At 44.1% G+C, this 22279-nt stretch overlaps 1 protein-coding gene and 1 pseudogene across 4 annotated transcripts in view; both read right to left on the reverse strand.

The window, feature by feature from the left end:
* PRKCA (protein kinase C alpha) overlaps window positions 1-22279 on the reverse strand; it is a 393952-nt gene that overhangs the window by 355063 nt on the left and 16610 nt on the right. The window contains exon 1 of one of the 4 annotated variants that reach the window (XM_053212629.1): window positions 9952-12323. The exons of the other annotated variants lie outside the window; for them this stretch is intronic. The gene's annotated coding sequence lies outside the window, so the exon portion shown is untranslated. Of the gene's footprint in view, window positions 1-9951; window positions 12324-22279 lie in introns of those variants that run through there. 4 annotated transcript variants of the gene reach the window in all.
* On the reverse strand, window positions 20376-20483 carry LOC113596104 (uncharacterized; annotated as a pseudogene).

The raw sequence follows: 22279 nt of genomic DNA on the forward strand, positions 1-22279 counted from the left end.
CATTATCCACATGTGGATGGTTCATTTGTTAGAGTATCCTAACTTCGGGCTGCCTACCCTCATCTCCGTTGTCCAACCTGCTCCTGGGTCCTATGCCAGCTGCCTGCTGTTGTAGGCTAAAGGTATGCAAACCATTTTTCATGCCAACAGAAATAAGACAGTGACACTGGATGTCCTGAGTGCATTTCTCCAAGATAAATATAAACTGGAAGTTATGTATTGTTGCAGACAATTGATACAACTTCCATTTATTAAGTATGCATGTTCATGTTTTTCCAAACTCTTCAAAATATGATCCAGAGACTTCCAAGGGTCGAGCAAGATCAAAACGATTATCCTGATACTAACTCATTGTTTCCCTTTTTCGCTAGGATGCCGTTTGCCCTGATGGCGCCGAAGCAAGGGCAGGAAGATCGCTGGCCCCTGAGCACGATTCGAGGCAGCAGTTACCGTATTCTGGCACCAGACACTACCTCCATCTCACCATGAAACCCCAGGACCTGCTGCTTAAGGCCAGTTTCATATTTAAGAAGGTCTTGAAACACTAGAGACTCCATGTTGATATTCGATTGGACATACAAAGCACTTTGGCTGCCCTCCGAGGGTGATGGTGGTCCTGTCCCCTCTTTCCATGGGACACCTTTTTTACTGCAAAGACAGCTACCAACTATGGTTACTCAGACTCAGGTATTTGCCAAGACTTTCTTGAAAATGAACCTGCCACTTGATGGAAAATAACTGCGTTTTTTTTGCCAATGAGAAAATTCAAGCTTTCAAGTGAAAAAACAATTTTAGAAAACTTACCTTCCATGAGCTTGACAGCCCTAATAAAGGTGTTTATAAGATTGATGGTGATATTAACGGGTTTTTTTTTTTTTTTGATATTTCATAATGAAATGTGTCAACACTCACATCAGGGCTAAATAAAACTATTTTCCAAACAACCAAAGAATGAGGTCACACAGCCTTTAAAAGAGCTATTCATTATTTAAGACAGACCAGTGGACACAGATATGGTCTTATTTTTTCTCCATTTCTCCTAACCTTTAAAATTTTTGTTTTTGAGAGAGAGAACGAGAGAACGAGAGAACGAGAGAACGAGAGAACGAGAGAACGAGAGAACGAGAGAACGAGAGAACGAGAGAACGAGAGAACGAGAGAACGAGAGAACGAGAGAACGAGAGAACGAGAGAACGAGAGAACGAGAGAACGAGAGAACGAGAGAACGAGAGAACGAGAGAACGAGAGAACGAGAAGGGGAGGTTAAGGCAGAGAGGGAGGGAGACACAGAATCCAAAGCAGAATCCAGGCTCTGAGCTGTCAGCACACAGCTCGACCTGGGCCTTGAACACACAAACGAGATCATAACCTGAGCCAAAGTCAAGATGTTTAACCAACTGAACCACCCACGTGCCCCCATTTCTGCTAACCTTTAAAAACTCACTTGCTGGGGCACCTACATGGTTCAGTCAGTTGAGCATCCGACTTCGGCTCAGGTCATGATCTCACGGTTTGGGAGTTCAAGCCCCGTGTCGGGCTCTGTGCTGACAGCTCAGAGCCCAGAGCCTGCTTTGGATTCTGTGTCTCCCCCTCTTTCTGCCCCTGCCCTGTTCGTGCTCTCTCAAAACTAAATAAGCATTTAAAAAAATAAAAATAAACTCACTTGCTAACTCTATCAAAGAACGTCTCCAACTATTTGAAGCCTGTTAAAATGCTTTTTTTCCAATTACATCTGTGGGGGACATTACTTAGCCAAACCAACAGCAGCACAACGGATTGAAAGCAAAGCACCGCAGTCCAACAGGGTCTCACTAAGTCTGATGTTACAGAAATCTCCAATATGTGCAACACCATTCATTTTGTCTTGTAAAAAAATTTTTTTTAATTGGAAACTGGTGTTAACATGTAAGGGGTTTGTTGTTTTAACATTTATTTTGAAGAATCCGACTCTCGCTTTCAGCTCAGGTCATGATCTCACGGTTGGTTTGTGAGTTCGAGCCCTGTATCAGGGCTCAGCACTGTCAGTGCTGTTTGGGATCCCGTGTCTCCCGCTCTCTGCCCCTCCCCCACTATGCACATGCTCTCTCTCAAGACGAGTATTTCGACAAATCCACAGGAACAAAAGCTGAGTCCCCAATAGTTTTAGGACCAAGGGGCCCTGAGACTTTCAAGTTTAATACATGGCCCTTGTACAATACACATATAGTTAACACTACTCAACTATTTAAAAAGTTAACACTGTGTTTTTAACCACAATATAAAATTAACTTTTGAAAGGACCATGGATTGGATATCCATATTCTCATCTATTCCTCGATATGAATATATCATTTCCATATAATTGAAAGCAGTTTATATATGCTTTTTATTTGATATTATATAGCAATGTAATGCTTATAATTTTAAGGGCTGCATATGATCTGTCATAATAAAATGTTTCCTTGTTTGAAAAAAATAAAAACCATGGGCTTAATTTATATTTAAAATTTCCAAATGTCCTTTAATATTTCCAAGTAAAAGTGATTTCTAGTGTCACAGGACATAATGTTTCTAGTAACCTTGGCTTCTCCAATATATCTTGCTGCTGTCATCTCTCAGGGTTTGTCGTTAATACTAACACCAGTGCAACAACTTATCTTTTACTGGCATTCAGTTATCTACTCACGATTTTGTCAGAGTACCTTCTAGATGATGCTAGAAATACAGCAACTCTGACCCCATGGAGATTAGACCCCAGGGGCATTTACCCACCCAACTGCATTCATTCAATAAATAACAATCTGTTATATACCAGGCACTGTATTTGGCAGGCACCTCAGAATCAAAATGTTAATATACTTAATTGCACTTATCAGGGATACGCATTCCCTTAAGTGTTCCCAATTTTTGCTTATTTCACATTTCTTTGGAATTCTGACTTTTCTTCATCCTAAATTTGAAGGCTATGACTATATTCATTTTTCCTGTCCACAATTTCATGAGAGAATGTCAATAATCAGAAGGACTATGCTGCACTCAGCCACCACTCTGACACTTCCCTTTTTTCCCCCAGGGAAAGAAGTGGTTCCCCTGCCCAGGAGCTCAGGGAAAGCCAGCCTCTAAAACCAGGAGATCCAGAGTCCACCTCTGGAGGCTGCCTGATGGATAGGATGACCCAAACCTGTCTGGATTTCCTTGTAAAACTAACCAGGCAAGTGAAGGCATATATAAACACTACTCTCAAAGTCATTAAAGCAGGATTTCCCGAGGAAACTTAAAGGTAATTGTCCATTAGTTACACAGGCTGAACAGAAAGGACTACTTCAGAAATTCAACTTCCTAACAAGGATTTTTAATTACTTAAAAAAAAAAAAAAAAAAAAAGGCAGCAACATGTACAATAAAAAAACTGGCCAGAAACTTGTTATGGGAGGGAAGGATGGCCACACAAATCAATGTCAGGTCTGAACCTGAATGATTTTGCTCTTCCCAAAGGGTATATAAACTCCTAAGAAAATCTAGGTACAGGGCATAAGGGAATTTAGTTTACAAGATACAGGAAACAATTTTTTTTTTTAACGTTGATTTATTTTTGAGAGAGAAAGAGCATGCGCACATGCACACACAGGGAGGGGCAGAGAGAGAGGGGGAGGGAGGGAGGTAGAGGGAAACAGACTCCTAAGCAGGCTCCAGGCTCTGAGCTGTCAGCACATAACTTGACTCAAGGCTTGAACTCAGGATACAGGAAACCAATTTAAAAGGGGCATTACTCTGCGTGTTATACAGACGACTGGATTAGACAGCAGTACTCACTCCTTCAGTAAGGACTGGACTACAAAGCACTAAGATACTAAAAACAAGCATCACTTTCACCAACAGGACTTGTCAACATAGCAGAAAACAGTGGGGCTCTAGAGTCAACTAGATTGGATTCAAATCCCTGTTCTGCCACTTGCTTAACACGATTTAATTCCCTTTCCTTCGTTATTAAAGCCTCGGTTTCCTTACCTGTAAAACAGGAACCAACACTAAACTCACAGGGATAATTATGTAAGTTACAGAACACAAGGAAAGGCTAATGATTGCGGTTTCTATTTAGAAAGCCAGGCAGCAAGCTCAAATACAGAAATAAGGCAACAAACAACACATGTATAGTGACCACTAAAGGAACTGAAAGCAATCGCTTTGGTCGTAGGTGGTTAGGGAAAAGGTCCAAAAAACAAAAAACTTAGGAGCAGGGGCACCTGGATGGCTCAGTCAGTTAAGCATCCAACATCGGCTCAGGTCATGATCTCACCATTCGGGAGTTTGAGCCCAGCATCTGGCTCTCTGTGAGCAGAGTCCACTTTGGACACTCGGTCCCCACCCCCCTCTCTACCCCTCCCCCACTGCACTCTCAAAATAACTTTAAAAAAAAAGGGGGGATCTTAGGGGCAGTTTGAACTCACTGTTACAAAGCTCAACAGATTTCCACTCGTTCATGTTGTTATAGACTCATGAAGCATAAGAACGAGTATTCACGAACAGTCACTGATGAGACATTCTTAGTGGTTCTTAACCTTTGAGTCCTGGCTCTCCCTGAGGATCTCATGCAAGAGATGCATCTCTCAAGCAGCAGAAGCATCTTAGTGGTTCTTAACCTTTGAGTCCTGGCTCTCCCTGAGGATCTCATGCAAGAGATGCATCTCTCAAGCAGCAGAAGCATCTCACCCGAAAATGCGAAAATGCTGTAGACCTTAAGGAGCAAAGGGCCCCCGGAAGCCCATTCATGGGCTCTAAAGACACACAACACTCAGCAGCAGGATACTATTGACTTTGAAACGAAGCCCAAGGTTACCCAGTCGAGCCTCATGAATCAAACACCACGCTCCTCTTCCACCACACCGTATCTCCCAAATGGCACCACCGTCCATCCTGTTGTGTGAGCTCAGAACCCAGGGGTCACCCTGACCCTCCCTTCCCTTCACACGTCCCTCCCAGAGCTCTCCTCTCTCCTCTGCCATCGTCACCATCACCCTTCAGCAGGATCGCTTTAGCAGCGTCCTGTCCAGTCCGCTCACACTCCCCCCTGCTCTCTCCCTCCAACCTCATCTCTGAAGGGTGGGCTGAGCGAACTTAAAAAAAAAAAAAAAAAAACAACAAACCATCATCTCAAAACCGACTTTGCCCACCTCACCCCTCCTAGCTTTCAATAGCTTTCCAGGAAAACAAGGGCAAGTTTCATGGAAAGGAAGCCATACCATTCTATGATTGTAACAGGGACCAGTATGACCCCCAGAATAGGTAAGAGACAAACCACGTGATGTGGGAGAAATTTAAGCGGGACACAGAAGGATTATCAACAATATCTAGAGCCCCCATGTATATCCTCAGTTACTTAGGAAACAAGTCTGTAGGTGTAATAGAACCAGGGTTCAGTATAGGAAATATTCCATCTCCCCCTAATTTTAGAAATTAGCAGTACAAGGAGAAACCATTCATATCCCAAACATCTGAGATTTACTGTTAACGCCTAGGCTTATTTACATCCTTTTTAAATTCTATTTTAAAGAGAAAGCACAAGCAGGGGACAGAGGGAGAGAGAGAACCTTAAGCAGGCTCCGTGCTCCACACAGCCAGATGTAGGGCTCAAGCCCACAACCCTGGGATCAGGACCTGAGCCAAAATCAAGAGTCAGATGCTCAACTGAGCCACCCAGGCACTCCTTTACAGCTTTTAAAAATTAAGTATTTTGAAGATTTTATGCAACACAGAATGGAAAGGCAAATGCAGAAATAAATCAGCACAGACATCTACAAACATATTAGCAATAGGCAAAAACCATTCCAGGCATCTTTGTACATACGTGAATAGTTGGATACAAGCATCAGCAAGCTAGTACTTCCTCTCATTTTTCTTCCGTCTGCCTCAACATTTTTGTTCAGTTACTTTCTTTTACAGTATCTAGGCTTGTAACTTTCACAATCTGTCCTTTTCCGGAATTCCCTGAGTTGTCTGGCATTAGCTCTACCTATACTTAAATAGGTTCACATGCTTATACCCTACACCCCACATAGACTCCACTCTTGGGATAGTTTTGATTCAGCTTTTTAATGGTAGATCTTAGCACTCCTTAGGAGGACCACATCTGATATGGTCACTGCTGCACCCTTACTGTGTAGAGTTTAACATTTGTTGACTGGTGAGATTTTTAACTACAGAACTGTATGAAAAACAACCTATTAAGCCACGTATATTGTGTCTGTGGCCCATGTAAGGTGATCCAACATCTTAAGTTCCTTGTAGAAGGGCTGTAAGAAAGCAATGAACCAGAAATCACGATTTTACAAGATGCCTTGAGACTTATTTCAGACAAGTTCCAAGAACCTGCAAGGTGGCTTAAGAAGACATAAATGCTTAGGGCAACTTGCAAAAGCCAGGTTTATTCACATACAGGGCAAACAAACCTTATTCGGTCGAGTTCAATTTCAGATTCCAAGTTGCTATCACACTGTGCTAGGATCATACTGGCACGGTCAAATAGCTAGTTAATTATTTGTAACTGTTTGCCATTTATAACTCATCTCAGCAGAACCATTCCTAACTTGACTACTTTTCAAAAATTCAAAACTCTGATGGTTTAGAAAATGCTTTTACCCTTCAACAAACTTCTTTTGAAGGGTTAACGACAATCTGCTGCAAGCAAACACTGTAAGAAATGAGGAGGCATGGGGCGCCTGGGTGGCGCAGTCGGTTGAGCGTCCGACTTCAGCCAGGTCACGATCTCGCGGTCCGTGAGTTCAAGCCCCGCGTCAGGCTCTGGGCTGATGGCTGGGAGCCTGGAGCCGGTTTCCGATTCTGTGTCTCCCTCTCTCTCTCTGCCCCTCCCCCGTTCATGCTCTGTCTCTCTCTGTCCCAAAAATAAACAAACATTGAGGAAAAAAAAATTAAAAAAAAAAAAAGAAATGAGGAGGCTTGCCATGTCCCAAAACTTCGCCAAGAGTCAAAAGTCCATAACCTTCTAGACAGATCTGTGACCAGCCAGAAGAAATTTATTCACCAAGGCATTATGAGGGTTTTAAAGGTTCTCAAAAGAGTAAAGAATGACAAAAATCCATGTAAGTGACTTTTCAGGATGTGTAATAATGGATCTATCCTTCCTATAGTCAAAAAGGATGTAAGGACTTAACTGCCTTCCCTCCTGATTCCCACATAACCAGCCCTGGGATTTCCAGGACTCCTGGCACTGGCCCTTTAAACAGGAACACATGGTCAAGTTCCTCTGGGCAGTATAGTGATAGGGCTGCTACTGGTTCCCTTTCTCAACTGCCCAATAATTCTAGAATTACTGCTTCTGGCCTAACCACGGTAATAGTTGCTCTATCGATGGCTGACCACACACACACACACACACACTCTACAGAAGTCATTTATAAGTTTATTTTCACGCATGCATGCACAGGCTGCAGAGGGAGAGGGAGAGAGAGAGAGAATCCCAAGCAGGCTCCACACTGTCAGCATGGAGCCTGACTCAGGGCTCCAATCTCATGAACCGTGAGATTATGACCTGAGCCAAAATCAAGAGCTGGACACATAACCGACCGAGCCACCCAGTGTCTCCATATGAATAACTTTTAAATAAAAGATCTGAGGGGTGCCTGGGTGGCTCAGTTGGTTAAGCATCCGACTTCGGCTAAGGTCATGATCTCACAGTTACACGAGTTCAAGTCCCGTGTCTGGCTCTGGGCTGACGGCTCAAGGCCTGAAGCCTGCTTCAGATTCTGTGTCTCCCTCTCTCTCTCTGCCCCTCCCCCCACCCACCAAAATAAACTTAAAAAAAAAAAAAAAAGATTTGAGATGCCCCAATTCAGATAGCCTTTGCCTACTCTGAACAGACAAGAGCACCCAATTAGGACATTCGTTTTCCATTGAACATTTTAAATATCCCAACGTTTATACTCTAATTTCCCACTCCCCTGAACATTGTTTATTCTCTCGTCTTAAACTAAGATGCCATGATTATACTCCAGGCAAATTAATAGTTTGGAGCATCCGTGTTTGCACAGAAGAACCAAGTCTCCGCTGACCTATCTGCTATGAGAAGCTTCTCAAGATTTCACAACCTAAACCTAACTGTGGCCTTGTTTTGACAAACTCCATCTACCAGCACGGATACCAGAATTCCCCAGTCCCCTGCCCAAGGCCAATTCACCCACCCCAAAGCAGTTTTCTCCCCAAGGCCTTGGTAATTGTTCCCCATTACCGAGATTACCTTCAAGCCAAAGTCCATTGTTTTTGCCTGAGCCACAGTCTGGCAAACATTTCACAGTGTGTAGCTGGTCCGCAAGGCTTAAATGTCTTTTATTATCTGTTCCCAAAGAGTTTAATGCAATACATAACCCAGATGAAGGTGTGTTTAACACAGAACTAATCCACACCATTTTTACCCCAAAACGATCCTTACAGTTAAGCCTGGGATCAATAAAGTGCACAAATGGTACAGCTTACACTTTTAGCTCCTGCAATAAAAGTTGTAATGTAGGCCTTTCGTTTAACCTGTATTATATAATTTTATAAAAGCTTTTGAAAATCTGATCAAACGCCCATATCATAATTGGCAGATTCCGAGTTCTAAGGATTATTTTGGTGGTGTGCGGGGGCGGGGGGGGGCATTCTGGTTTGAGGACCCCGGTTAACATCCGACTATCTGAATAAAACATTTTTGTCCTTTCTGGTGGCCTTCAGAGGCAAGCTGCCACTCTTTGGTTGGCAACTGGAAGAAATCAGATAGGGTTTGGGGTTAATGCAGCAAAAGGAAACCGATTCTATTTAAAGGTCTTCGGGGGAGAGAGAAGGGAGTCAAGGAAAAACAACAGATTCTGGCGTTTACAGTTCTTTAAATGTACTCCAGAACAGCTGTTGTATTTCTTTCGAAGTTCCCCTCAAGTAGTAACGACAAAATATTAGGTAGCTAAAATGAACAGGATAGAAATCTAACTTCCTTTATGAGAATCGTTTTTCAGTAACTCTAGGAAAACAGAAGTCATGTAAGAAACTTTCTTAGAAGCTAAACGTTAGCTTCCAAGTGGTGTAAAAAAAAAAATCATGGCGTGCACAAGAGGGATCTTAGGCTAAGTGGAAGTTTAAGAAATTTAAGCTTTCCAAAAGAATCCACATTCTTTTTGGGCCCCCTTTTCCGAAGGCCTCATTTTAAGAGAATAGATTAATACTGGGACAAATAAACAGGACACTAAGGCAGGGATATCGGAAGTACACTCGCAAACTTTGTAACACTCTGGGAGGTTAGGACTCCAGATGTGTTACAAGACAGCTTCCAAACCCAGCCATCTCCCCTCCCTCGGTTGATAACGTAACCGGAACTGTTTAAGCTGTGTATCTATTCCATTCCTTTTAGCACAGGTTATCTACACGATCTACCCACCCGGCCCCTCCTTTCCCCTCCAACACACACCCACACTCACTCTTCAATCAGTATCTAAGGAAGGCCAAGAGGGGAGAGCAAACTCTCTTTAGCTCTGCAGCTCCACACTGTGTAATGATAAAACTGAAACACGTGAGCCTAGGATCCCTGCGATGTTACCTGGAGATCAGGCAACACGTTTCCACCACCAGTAATATACCGGCCAGGGGAATTTTGTTGCTATGTCCAACAAACTACTTAGCACACAGATTCTGTCAGTGTCTGAGAATCAGCTGTATGAAACCTGTGCCAAGAAGAGCCAATTAAAATTGCAAAAACATCTTATTTGTTGCTTATCCTCCATTCTACACAACGTCCCCCCACCCCTTCTTCCCTCTGAACTCCCACAATGCTGTCAAAGCCCAGACACAGCTGCAGAACTTGCTCGTTTGGATTTTAAAAATTTCGTCTATTAACACAGCTACTGAATAACCCCCAAACCCCACATGTTTAAGATGAGCGTACAGAGGAGGGGTGGAGGGGGACAGAGAATGGGTGTCGCCCTCAGCATACCAAACTTGCTTGCAGAGCAGCTGCAGAATGAAAACAATCCTGGAAGTCAGGCAAACCAATACAAGGAGAATATATAGCCCTAGCAGATGCTCCCGGTGCCAGTCTTCCCTCATCATCTCCTCTCGATAATTTAGTAAAGCAACATCAGGTGCTTATGCGAATATGCAGAGCATGGTTCACAGCCAAAGTGGTTTTTTTTGTTTTGTTTTGTTTTGTTTTTTTGGCACAGTCAAAACAGCCAGTTCTGAAAATTGGACTGAAGTCTTCCGTTTAGAGCCAGGCAGAAATGGAAAGGGGCAAGTTTGGTCAGGGACCGAAGAAAACCAATGTTCTCTGGGGATTGCAACAGAGCCCTGGCAGCCTCAGGGGACAGCGGCAACCCCCAAAAAGGCTCCCTGAACAGAAGAAAAGAGGTGTGAGGCCAGGTTATCAACAATACCCAAGGGGACCTGGGATTCTCCAGATGCCTCTGGAAGAACTGGACAGCCTGGCTGGAAGGATTTTCTGAGCTAAGAGAAGAACGGGTCACCTGCCAAAATTTGAGGTTTAAGAAAAAAAAAATTCCAGGTTAAAAAAACAAACTACCAAAACCCATACCTATGTTGCTTACACATTTCAGGAATCCAGCTCAGTTTTGGATTCGGGGAAAGGCACAGAAATGGTCATCACAGGCTAATGCTTCAGCATGTAGGATTTCAAAAATTCCACTCAATCCAGCTCTTAATACTCCAAATCAAAAGGCCAATGCCAACGTGGTTGGTCTTCCCCTACACAGCACTGAGGCTTATTAGCAAGTTAAGGTTATTAGTTCAACCAGCTTTACAGGTCGACCACAAACTGCTCTGTTTACATGGGCAAATTAGTGACCTCATGGAGATTTGGTTTCCTAGTTGTAAAGCGGAAGAAAATTAAGTTTTGAGACTAGCATGCAAGTGAACTTGGCTTTAGGGAACAGCTGACAATTTCTAATCCTTTACCCCCTCAGCATCCTGAGCCCTCAGACATCTCAAGGTCCCCTTGGGGCCTCCCCATCTACCCTTTCCCAGGATTTTCTAGTTTAGCTCCATAGAGGAAATGAAAAATGTTACGGATTCTAATCAAGTAGCCTTACAAATAACGGGGACCTATGAGCAGAGTCCTAGAAGGGCGGACTCCGGCCCACACCATCCCACGCTGCCAGCTCCACTTCCAGACCAGGGGAAGGCCCATGGAGCAGTCCCCTCAACTCTCCTGTGGGCGCAGGGTCCTTCCTACCGCAGATAGGGGTGGAGGGGTAGGGAATATTTATACTTGGGAGGAGACAGAGGAAGCAGACCTGAGAAGGGTAATTAACAGGTGAACAACAAAAGGTGGTTCCCAAGATGGGATCTTTCCTCTGGAAACCTTCCCACCCCTCCCCCCGCCCTCTGTTCTGCCTACAGGCCTTCTATTTATCCCCAAGTCCTGGCTTAAGTGTGTCCCACAGAAGCCTGGTCTCTTGGAGGTTGGGTCAGGCTTAATTCTCGTTTGATAGCAAATACAATCATCAATTATGATTCTCTAATGGACCCTTCCATTGGACTTTAAGCACATACATCAATCTTATTTGATAGGATGTCCTATACACCTAAAAAAGCAAGGGGGCAGGTGGCTAGCACTCAAATACTCAAATTCATTCGACTAAGAGCAAGCACTCCCTATGTTTCGGGCATGATTAGAGTGGGACCATTTTAAAATCACTAGTAAGAAGATGCGTGCATTAGAAAAATGACAATTTGTTTTTAATGATACTACGTGGTGTCTGAGAAGTGCTTGGCTGAAACGAGAGTAACTGAGGGTAATGGAACGATATGGATCAAGAGCCTTAAAGTTCATACCATGTAGCCTAATAAACCTCACTTCTAGGGATCTGTCCTCCTGTAAGAAAAAACTGCTATCCAAGGATAGTCACTGTATTGTTTTGATTAGCAAGAAGCAAAACAAGGTCACTATCCAAAGAAAATGATAGGTGTTTAGGATTACACACATCGTGTTTGCAGAGAATATTAAGGACATAGGAAATAACCAATTTTGAAATTGGGGTGACCTGTAGGACTTATAATCATATTAGCCATTTTTGAGCGTATAGTTCTCTGGCATTAAGTAAATTCTGCAGCCACCCCTACCATCCACACCTCCGGGACACAGTCATCTTCCCAAATGGAAGCTACCTGTGAGACATTAACTCCCCGTTCCTCTCCTTCCCCCGGCTCCTGGAAGTCCTCATTCTACTTCCTGCTTCTGTAAACCTGACTACTGCAGGACCTCGAGTGGAAGCCCAGTGTTTGTTCCTTTTTAATTTTTTAATGTTCAGTTTTGAGTGACAGAGCATGAGCAAAGAAGGGGCGGGGGGGGGGGGGAACCAATCTGAAACAAGCTCCAGGTTCTCAGCACAGAATCAGACACAGGACTCGAACTCACAAACTGAGTTCATGCTGAGTCGAAGTTGGACGGTTAATCGACTGAGCCCAGCCGGGCGCCCCTGTCCTTTTGTTAACTGGCTTATTTCACTCTGCATCCTGTCTCCAAGGTTCATCCGTGTTGTAGCACGTGTCTGAATTTCCTATTTAATGGGCACTTGGGCTGCTTTCAACCTTTTGCCTATTGTGAATAACGCTGCTAGAATAGAAGGGTTGCTATGATTATCTGTTCACATCTCTGCCTTCCTTCAGTTATTCGGGGAATATATCCAGAAGTGGAATTGCTGGATTGTAGGGTATTTCTAGGCTTAGTTTTTTGAGGAACTACCGTACCATTTTCCACAGTGGCTACAAGCGTTGTACAGTCCCACCAGCAATACACAGGCGTTCCAATTTCTCCACACTGACACCAACCTGGTTTTCCTGTTTTCTGGATAACAGCCCTCCTAATGGAACTGGCATCTCATTGTGGTCCTGTTTTCCATTTCCCTAATGATCAGTGAGGAATACCTCTTCACATGCTTAATGGCCATGGGTGTATCTTCTATGGAGAAATGTTTATTCAAGGTCTTTAGTCACTTTTTAACTGGTTGTTGGTCACGATATGTCCTTAGGTGACAGAAGTTATCTAATAATGTATTTAACTCTCAACATACCAGGAAAGAAAAAGCCATATACACACTGGAAGAGGAAGTGTAACAGATTAACAAAGATTACGTCTTGACTTTGTCCTTCACACTTTATTTGCAACATGTCTAAAACACGAATCAGAGGCAAGGAGATAAGAATTTTAAACTCTGAATAAACTCTGAATCCAACCACAAGGTCAAGGTTTCGATTAAGAGTGCCTGGGTGGCTCAGTTGAGTGTCTGACTCTCGATTTCAGCTCAGGTCATGATGCCTGGGTCGTGGGATCGAGCTCTAAGTCTGGCTCTGCACTAAGCTTAGCATCTGCTTGAAATTCTCGGACTCTTTCCTGTTTGCACATGTGAGCTCCAAAATACAAATTGAAAACAGCACCCTCTGAAGAGTTTCTGAAGTTAGCATCCAGGAGGAGGAAAGCCCCCACCCTCCTTCTGCTTGTCCTGCTACGGCACACCCTACGTGCACTCAAGGAATCCCATGTCCTTTGGGGGGTTGCTGACAAGAGACCTGCCTGCATTGGTGAGGACTCAATCCCCTTTGTTCCATGTACATGCTCCAGACCCCTCCCTCAGCCTCCAAACAAGCACAGTGCACAGAAATGTTCTCTCTCTTCACAGGACTTGGAAAGTAGTTCCAACAAGATAAGCCTATCAACAGACAGCATTATGGAAAACTAAATGACCATGCAAATACACACGCTGAAAACTATTAATGTAGACTCTTCTAATAAGGTCCCATTTATTCAGAGCAGACCACTTTTATCCTTGAACATCCATCGGAACAGCTGGGTAATTCATGCTGTAACGGAAATACCGGTAACGACTAAGTGCTCTGAGGAATACAAAGCTTTTCAGCATTTAGGGGAATCCATTTCCATTAATAATCACTCTTGTTATATTTTGTTAGATTCTCTATTAGGCACAACTATTTTACGGTGATTGTAATAGACTTCATTGACAGACTTCCTGCCTCCATGCTGGTTTCTCTTGCAAATTTCCAGGGGACAGAGGTGCTCATCAGGCAGGACCAAAGGAAAATCTCAAGTCTTCATTCTACCTAAACCAAAGATGTAAGTCTCCTTAAAAGAACTAGACTCTTAAATCACAAGATCCCTTAAAAACACCAGAACCTCTTTAGACCTCACAGAAAATGGAAGCACGAATCTAGCTAGGATGCCAGTGTCCGCCCCGCCCCCCCCCACCAAACCCTACGTCAGAGGCCACGAAATTACTTAGATGCCGCAGGTATTGCCAGAATTCCCATGGTCTATTCCAAAAGGTAGTACATTTATACATCCTGTTGTGAGTGGGGCAGTTTTCTTTTGTTCTACGTCATCGGATTCAAGAGGAAAACAATGATCAAATCTTTGAAAGGAAAAAAACTATAAAAAATAAACGCTTTAACAAGGCAAACAGTCTACATGGTCTTTAAGACGGTTTTCATTAAGGCTATGGCAAGACTTTTAACAAGTAAGGTTATACTCTAACAAATACAGTGGTCAGAAGTTTCCTTCACAGAAATAAAGACGCTACAGATGTAGCAGAGACCAGACCACTCAAATATTCCCATTCTTCCCAGCAACTTCCAATCAGTCCCCCCACCCCCACTGGAAGGTCATGTTGCTCTGGCCACCAAGTGGGGGGCAGGGACAGAGGAGGAGTCATTTCTGAGTAGAAATGATGAAAAGCCCTTGTGGATATTCTCGTCTCGCTCTTCCCTAGCTTCTGAAGGCGGCAGCCTCAGGCTCTAGATGCCAAGATCCTACGACCGTGTGGACAAGAGTCCCATCATGGGCTCACAGTGACCACGGATGCCTCTGGGAGAAGCAAACCTCTCGTGTGAGCCACTGCTATTAGGGGATTAATGTGTCACTGTGGCATGGAACTGGCCATCCAGACTAGCACAATCCAAGCGTAATGGTGTTAAATACGTACCATGGCACCAACTACATAGAAGTCTCCACAGGTTGCAGAGGGAGACACGCAAAGGGGCCCTATTTACACTTTAGGTCAGAAGGAGTGAAGGCCAAGGGAAACGTTGAGAAGACAGGAAGCATGGGACATAGGCTCTCTGGACCTCAACTACAAGACCAGGTCGTCCGAATACACAGCTCCGACCACCACACATCCAGCTCCACCTTCCCTGGTAACAAGTCCAAGAAGCAGGGAGCTAAAATTTCTCAATTACGTGATGCCCCAGCCCCACAGATTTCTCCGGAAGCACCCACTAAAACGTGATCTTCGGGGCAGACTTTATCAGCAGCATCTTGAATATGCTCCCTTGTCAGTTTATGGGATTGCTCGAGTTAGAAATCCAGAGTACTAACAGACCAGATTCTTAGAACAGACAGTCTAGGAGTAGACAGAGTGAAAGCATACATCATCTTCATTCCTACCAGGGTTCCCAGAATCTGAACCCATCAATCCTACCACCAGCCTCGTCCACACAGACAGGAGTCCAAAATCCCTTCTTCTGTGGCTGTTTGAAAGTCCATCTTATTTATAAAACTCTGCCATCTTGTTAATTCTCGAGCACGTGACCCTCCAAATACCTTTTCCTGCGATCATGCTGAGGCCCTCTTAACAAAATACTTGAAAAGTGAAGTCTCTAATAGAATATGGGGGCTTAACATCTCTCAAACACTGACAAATGCTCGCTTGCCTGCTGATCCCTTTTATCTCTGCTGATAGGATAAATAGATATTACAGCTGTACGACTGAAAAAATAAAGTCCTTTTACGGATACGTACAAATGTCCTAGCTGAGTAAAGGCAGAGGGGCGACGATTGACGTGTGTACCTCCCTTGATTAGCTGAGAACCTCTTCTTCCAGTGGTTTCCTTCTGTATTAATACCCAAGAGAAAAGCAGAGGAGGAGGAGCCAAGAGCAACTCAGTGAAGACTGAACGCTGGATGCATCACATGTTTCAAGCACTCTGTTTTCAGAGGGTTCTTTCTGATGAATGAAAGGATAACACCATTTTCAACCTGGTTGGTTGAAAGACGTGGACCTTCCCAGGGAGCAGGACCCTCAAAGACACAACTCCTTTGGTAAGCGAACAACCCTCAGTCACCCTGCAGGGAATTGCTGCTCAGATGGGCACGGACACAGCACGTTTTGCTCTTGGCCCCATGACAGTATCTGCCCCCAACATCCCACCCACACAGCTTTTATCTGTAAACCTCACCCTGCCTCCGTCAACCGATCCCCTTCCTCCCTGGCTTTTCCAATACCAGAGCCCCTCCCCGGCTTTGTTCCTGCCTCGCTGACCACCCCCTTCTCCCCGCTCTGGCAGGCTCATTGTCATCTCCACACACAGTGACAGCATTCTGAGATGGACTGTGACTGCTGTTGGCCCTCCCCCCAGGCACACGAATCCTTGCTACGTCATTCAGTTCTACCTGTAAGGAGAGGGCTTGTATTTCCTCACCAGCTCTGGCCACCCCTCTCAGCCCCAGGGCCTCAATCCAGAGGCCTTCCTGACATTCACCTTCAGCCCTTCTGGAGACCTAAGGCACTGCCCTTTCCACAGGTTCAGAAATCACATGCTCGTCCCCCACACCCGGGCTTCTCGCTTGCTACACAGTACTGAGGGACACCACCGCCCTGCGGATCTTTGACCCCCACCCTCCCGCTTCCATGAGCCATTCATCACCACGTCCAGCAGGTTTCACTGAAGCAGACCCTGGATGTATCAACGTCTCTCCACTACAACCCTCTGTAGTTCTAGGAAATCTCTCACCAGAATCAAGGTGGGCCTCCCAATGGGCTGCCCCCATCCACTCTAGCCCGCTTCTAGTTAGTTCTCCATTTGATGTCAGGTGTTAACCTTTCCAAGGAAATTCAAATCAGGCTACCTTCTTCCTTAAAGCTCTCCGAAGGATCCCCCATGGCTAGACTAAAAGGCTAGGCAGGCTATTGAACCCCCTAGGCTAAGAGACTGGGTTAAAAAGATTTCTATTTAAGACCTGCAAGGTGGCTCCTGTCTGCCTCTCCAGCTTTTTCTCACACTGCACCCTCACTCAGAATACTCCAGAGGGTGGGAGAAGATAGGCAGAAGAGGTGAAGAGTACCAAGAGGTACACACTCCCAGTTAGTAAGTCTTGGGGATGAGCCCAGGTAGCTGCATCAGTAGAGCCCAAGACCCCTGTAAGTGTCAGGATGAAAAGCATAGCATAGGAAATATAGTCAATCTTGTAATAAGGTTGTATGGTGACAGATGAGGACGACGCTTACAGTGGCATCACATTACGCACAGCATTGCCAAGTCGCTGTATCATACTCCTGAAACAGTGTAGGTTAACTGTACCTCAGTTAAGGATTTGCAGACCAGACACGTAAGACTTCAGTGGGTGTTAGGAAATAGCATCAATGTTCCCTTTACTGATCGTTCAAGTCCTTTTCATGAAACGTCATTAGTATTTTTGCCTTATAAGGCTTGCAACAGAAGTGCAGCTATGTTCACAATCCATGAGGAATGCCAGAGGCAAAAAGGATACATTACAACATGCAATATTAAATACTTTTTACGATTTTATGACCCTAACTCATGGGAAGGGACAAAAAAAGATGGTTTGATTTGCTTCAAAAACTCCATTAACTAAGGGCTTCTTTGGGTCTCTAGAACAGTGTTCCTTCCTTTCAGGATCTCTGTACAGGCTGGTTGCTCTGTCCAGAAAGCCTTTCCTTTTTTCTTGACCTCAATAACCCCTCTTTATCCTTAGGAGCTCATTCAAATGTGGTTTCACTGAGATTTTCCTGACCCCCTCCCCCCAAGTTAGGACCCCGTTTTATCTACCAGCAGAGTCCTGAAACCTTTCCTTTATAATTCCATAAGCAATCTATAGTAATTTGCCCACATGACTACTGGATTAGTGGCTGGGTCCATTACTAGAGGGATTACAGCAGACATGCTCTCAGTCTGGCTTATTTGCATATCCAGCATTAGGCACTACACTGGGCAGATAGAATGAGGTTAAAGCACACAATCTGTTAAATAGATAATAATCTAAAATTTTATACCTCATTTTGTAAGTTCTCCTACAAACTTGTACTAATCTTCAAATAAAAGCTAACTACTAATGACTTATTTCCAATATGTGACATGAGAAAGTTCTAGAGAGGGCAGACAGGAAACTGAAGAATTAAATCATGGGGGTTAAGGACAGAGATGTTTGCAGAACTGATTTCAAATGCTGGGAGGTTATGGAAGTAGGAGGATAAACAAGGTAACAATATTTTTAAGTAAACCGATCAAAAGTAAAACAAAGGTATCCCCGTCACTGAGCAAGCCTCTCCTTTATCAAACTTCAGAATATCAAGAAATCACAAGTACTGGTAAATTAGAGCCCTATCAAAGAAACCTCATATATGAAATCCGGTGATCACATCAGAAAGTACACACCACCACTTCTAAGAGAAGCCAAGTTTGTGATGGCCAGGTTGCACCTGACAACCAGAGAAGTTCAACGTAACTGATCTCGACAGTTCAAAAAGATGGACAGAGCAGGCCTACAGCAAACCTAATTACAAAGTCTCCCAACCTCAGGTAAGGAAAGAAAAGAGGACACTCCTAGAAAGTAAAATGGTAGGGCTGAATTAACCTTTTGTCAAGTATAAACTCATTCCATGGATCTTTGAAACCTCAATTTAATATTTGCTAGGCTTGACTGAACTTGTTTTAGATCACCCTATCCCACCGGAATCTAAGACAGGAAATTAAAGAGCATGTTCTTACAAAGAGATTTTCCACATTTTAATAGGAGTGACTTGGGGGGGGGGGGGAGGTGATGGGGGACAGACAACACCTGGATCCAAGTTGTAAAAAAAAAAAAAAGTAATCTTTTAAAAACATGAAGGATTTACCTTTCAAAAACCATTTGTGGATGAACAATCACAATAATCTATGTTTGATTTTTAAAACAATGCATCCATCATCACAATCCACATGTAAATACTAACCTAACCCACTTAGTTGTAGAATTCAGGCAACACAACCTCTACACCTCATCCATAAGATAACCTGTCCTCCTTTCGTCATGAAGATTAAATAAGCTATGCAAAGTGCCTGACCCCTAGCCATCCACCAAGGCCATACTCCATCTGATTTCAGGTACTATCATTCCCAGGAACTAACATGGTGCCTGGTAGAGAATATGTACTAAATACGTATTAGAGGAGATGTATGGTTGCCAGCTGCCAATGCAAGTCTTAAGGCCTTACAACCGTAAAGCCTAACACTTCACACAAGAGACCAGCTTTTTAAAGAGGACAGGGATGGGAGACCGTAATGGAAATTAAAGGTCAAATTTGCACAAATAGGATTTGTGCACACAAAAGCATGCAGTCTTATAAACAAAGTAATCCTAGGGCTCTGTCTAGCTCAAAGGATTGTAAGCAAGCTTTCAAAAAAATAGATAAATAAATCACAACTACTTACCCCATAGGGTTTTTCTCCTCTCCCTTAACTCTGTTCAGTTTCAGGAACATTGCATCCCAACTTGCTGCTTCCAACCTAATTTCCTCTCTGATGGCATTTCTGAACACAGCAGTCGACTCCCACCACCAGCAAGTATTGCTCTGATTAGGCTACCGTTCCTTCAGCCTTCATCACGCTTCCCACAAAGTCAAAAACAGAGGTGTACTCCTATTTGCTATTTCCTCTACAAATCTTATTTCCAGAGAGAGTACGTGCGTCCGAGAACACAAAATCAAAAGCCAATTCAAATACCAGATCTCCACTATAAGAAGTTCACATAAACCAGACAGTAAAACCAAAACACTGGCTTAGACCCATCAGAAGTCAGAAGAATCTAACACCTTCCATGTTAATAAAAATAGCATCAAGGAATGAACGGGGTTCTCCCCTACCCACCACCATCCTAAACCAACTCCATTCCTAAGACTAATTCCCAGGGCACCTGGGTGGCTCAGCCAGTTAAGTGTCGGACTCTCGGTTTTGGCTCAGGTCACAATCTCCATTTCAGGAGTTCGAGCCCCACTTTGGGCTCTGCATGGAGCACGGAGCCTTCTTGGGATTCTCTCTCCCTCTCTCTGCCCCTCCCCCACTCACATGGTCTCAGTTTCTCAAACTTAGAAGTATTCTCAGTAATCGGTTATTTGTTTTGCATCAAAATTTCAGTGTTTCAAGGATTTTTTTTAAACATTTGAGACAGAGCATGAACAGGGGAGGGTCATAGAGAGTGAGACACAGAATCTGCAACAGGCTCCAGGCTCTGAGCTGTCAGCACAGACCCCGACTCGGGGCTCGAACTCACACACTGCAAGATCACAACCTGAGCCGAAGTCGGCTGCTTAACCGACTGAGCCACCCAGGCGCCCCAAGGGTTTTTCTTTTAGAGATACTGTTCTTGCATCAAAGAATTAAGAGAGGGAAACATTAAACCCATAACAGATACACTTGATCTTAGCCAAAAGGCCGAGAAGCAGTGAGAGGGGGGAACATATAAACACTGACCAGAAAGGTGACTTAGCTCTTTCATCTTCATGATCCTCAAGAGGTCAAAAGTTGGGGGGGGGGGGGGCCTGGAAAATAAGGCAGCCTAGGAATGACCAGGTTTGCTGGGCTCCCACACCAACTCTGATCACCTGATATTTACAGCTACCTGGTGTATAAAGTGGAGGGTTCTCAAGTTGAAAGGATCACGATTAGCCTTCTCTGCCACAGCAGCTGGCAAGAATGTCACCTATTTGCCACCTTTTAGAGAATCCAGCTCCCTCATTACAAGGATGGCAGAGGCCTAAACTGGATTCAAACCAAGATTACCCAATTCCCAGTCTAGCACTTCCTAGGTGATTTTTTTTTTTTGTACTTCTACAGTTCTTTAAGGAACCATTAGCTTTCTAGACATCTCAAATCATTTAGCTAAAACTTAAATTCCTGGGTGAAAAGGCCCCCGATTCTTATGAAAACCCTCTTCCCTCCGCATCAACAGCATATGCTTCTGTACAACACAGCAGGTCCAAGAGTAGAGGACCATCTGCTTCTTCAGATAGGCACACACCAAACTCCCCTCATGTGCTTATTCTCTTTGCCCCCCAGATGTTCCAGTGTACAAAAATAACTCTCAAGTCCCAATTCTGTTGGAAATTAAGACCCAGAACAAAAAATACCGTGAGTTCAGTCACGCGGGTGAGGCTCAGGCAGGTTAAGTGGCTATTTGACAATTAGCAATTCTTTCCACCACCACAGACACCCACACGCACCTCTCACCCACAGTGCTTGGTAAAAACCAAGATTTGCATAGAGGTATAATGAACACCATACATTTGGAAAGACCTGACAACCTAGTTTCCACGTGCAGCATGCAAGTGTTCCCACGTTGATACTGGATACTGCAAAACTTAAACCCATTTGACTAGGTCAACAGTCCTCAACTTGGGATGGTTTGATAGGAAAATACTCCACTGGTGTTCTTTCCACAATATACATGCAACTACATGCACATGGTTAGAACAGCATCTTAAAAAAAAAATGGATGCCTGGGGGGCTCAGTGGGTTAAACGTCCGACCTTCAGCTCAGGTCACCATCTCACAGCTTGTGGGTTCGAGTCCCACATCAGGCTCTGTGTTGACAGCTCAGAGCCTGGAGCCTGCTTCGGATTCTGTGTCTCCCCCTCTCTCTACCCTTCCCATGCTCATGCTCTGTCTCTCAATAATAAACATAAAAAAAAATTTAAAAAAGGGGCACCTGGGTGGCCCAGTCGGTTAAGCGTCCGACTTCAGCCAGGTCACGATCTCGCGGTCCGTGAGTTCGAGCCCCACGTCAGGCTCTGGGCTGATGGCTCGGAGCCTGGAGCCTGTTTCCGATTCTGTGTCTCCCTCTCTCTCTGCCCCTCCCCCGTTCATGCTCTGTCTCTCTGTCCCAAAAATAAACGTTAAAAAAAAAAATTAAAAAAAAATTAAAAATAAAAAGAAAACCATGACCCAGACTGAACCCAAGTCCAATCAAACCTGTGTCCAGGTGCCATTCTGCCAAAAATAGGGCAATGTGCTGTGTAAGCAGGAGGGTCAGCAAGAATTCTGACCATGGGAAACTCTACAGGTCCAAAGACCCTGGCACTCCCAGATACATAAGGAAATGTATGTAAAATGTTAACATGGAGACAAGCCAGGTGAGAGATCTAGGGAAACCCCCTGTACCATTTTTCACCCTTCCTGTACCTAAAATAAGTTCAAAGTAACCGTTTGAAAGGGAAAAAACAAAACAAACCTTTCTTTCAAGT

This window comes from Acinonyx jubatus, chromosome E1 (assembly GCF_027475565.1).
Source record: "Acinonyx jubatus isolate Ajub_Pintada_27869175 chromosome E1, VMU_Ajub_asm_v1.0, whole genome shotgun sequence".
In the NCBI taxonomy this organism is placed as follows: Eukaryota; Metazoa; Chordata; class Mammalia; order Carnivora; family Felidae; genus Acinonyx; species Acinonyx jubatus.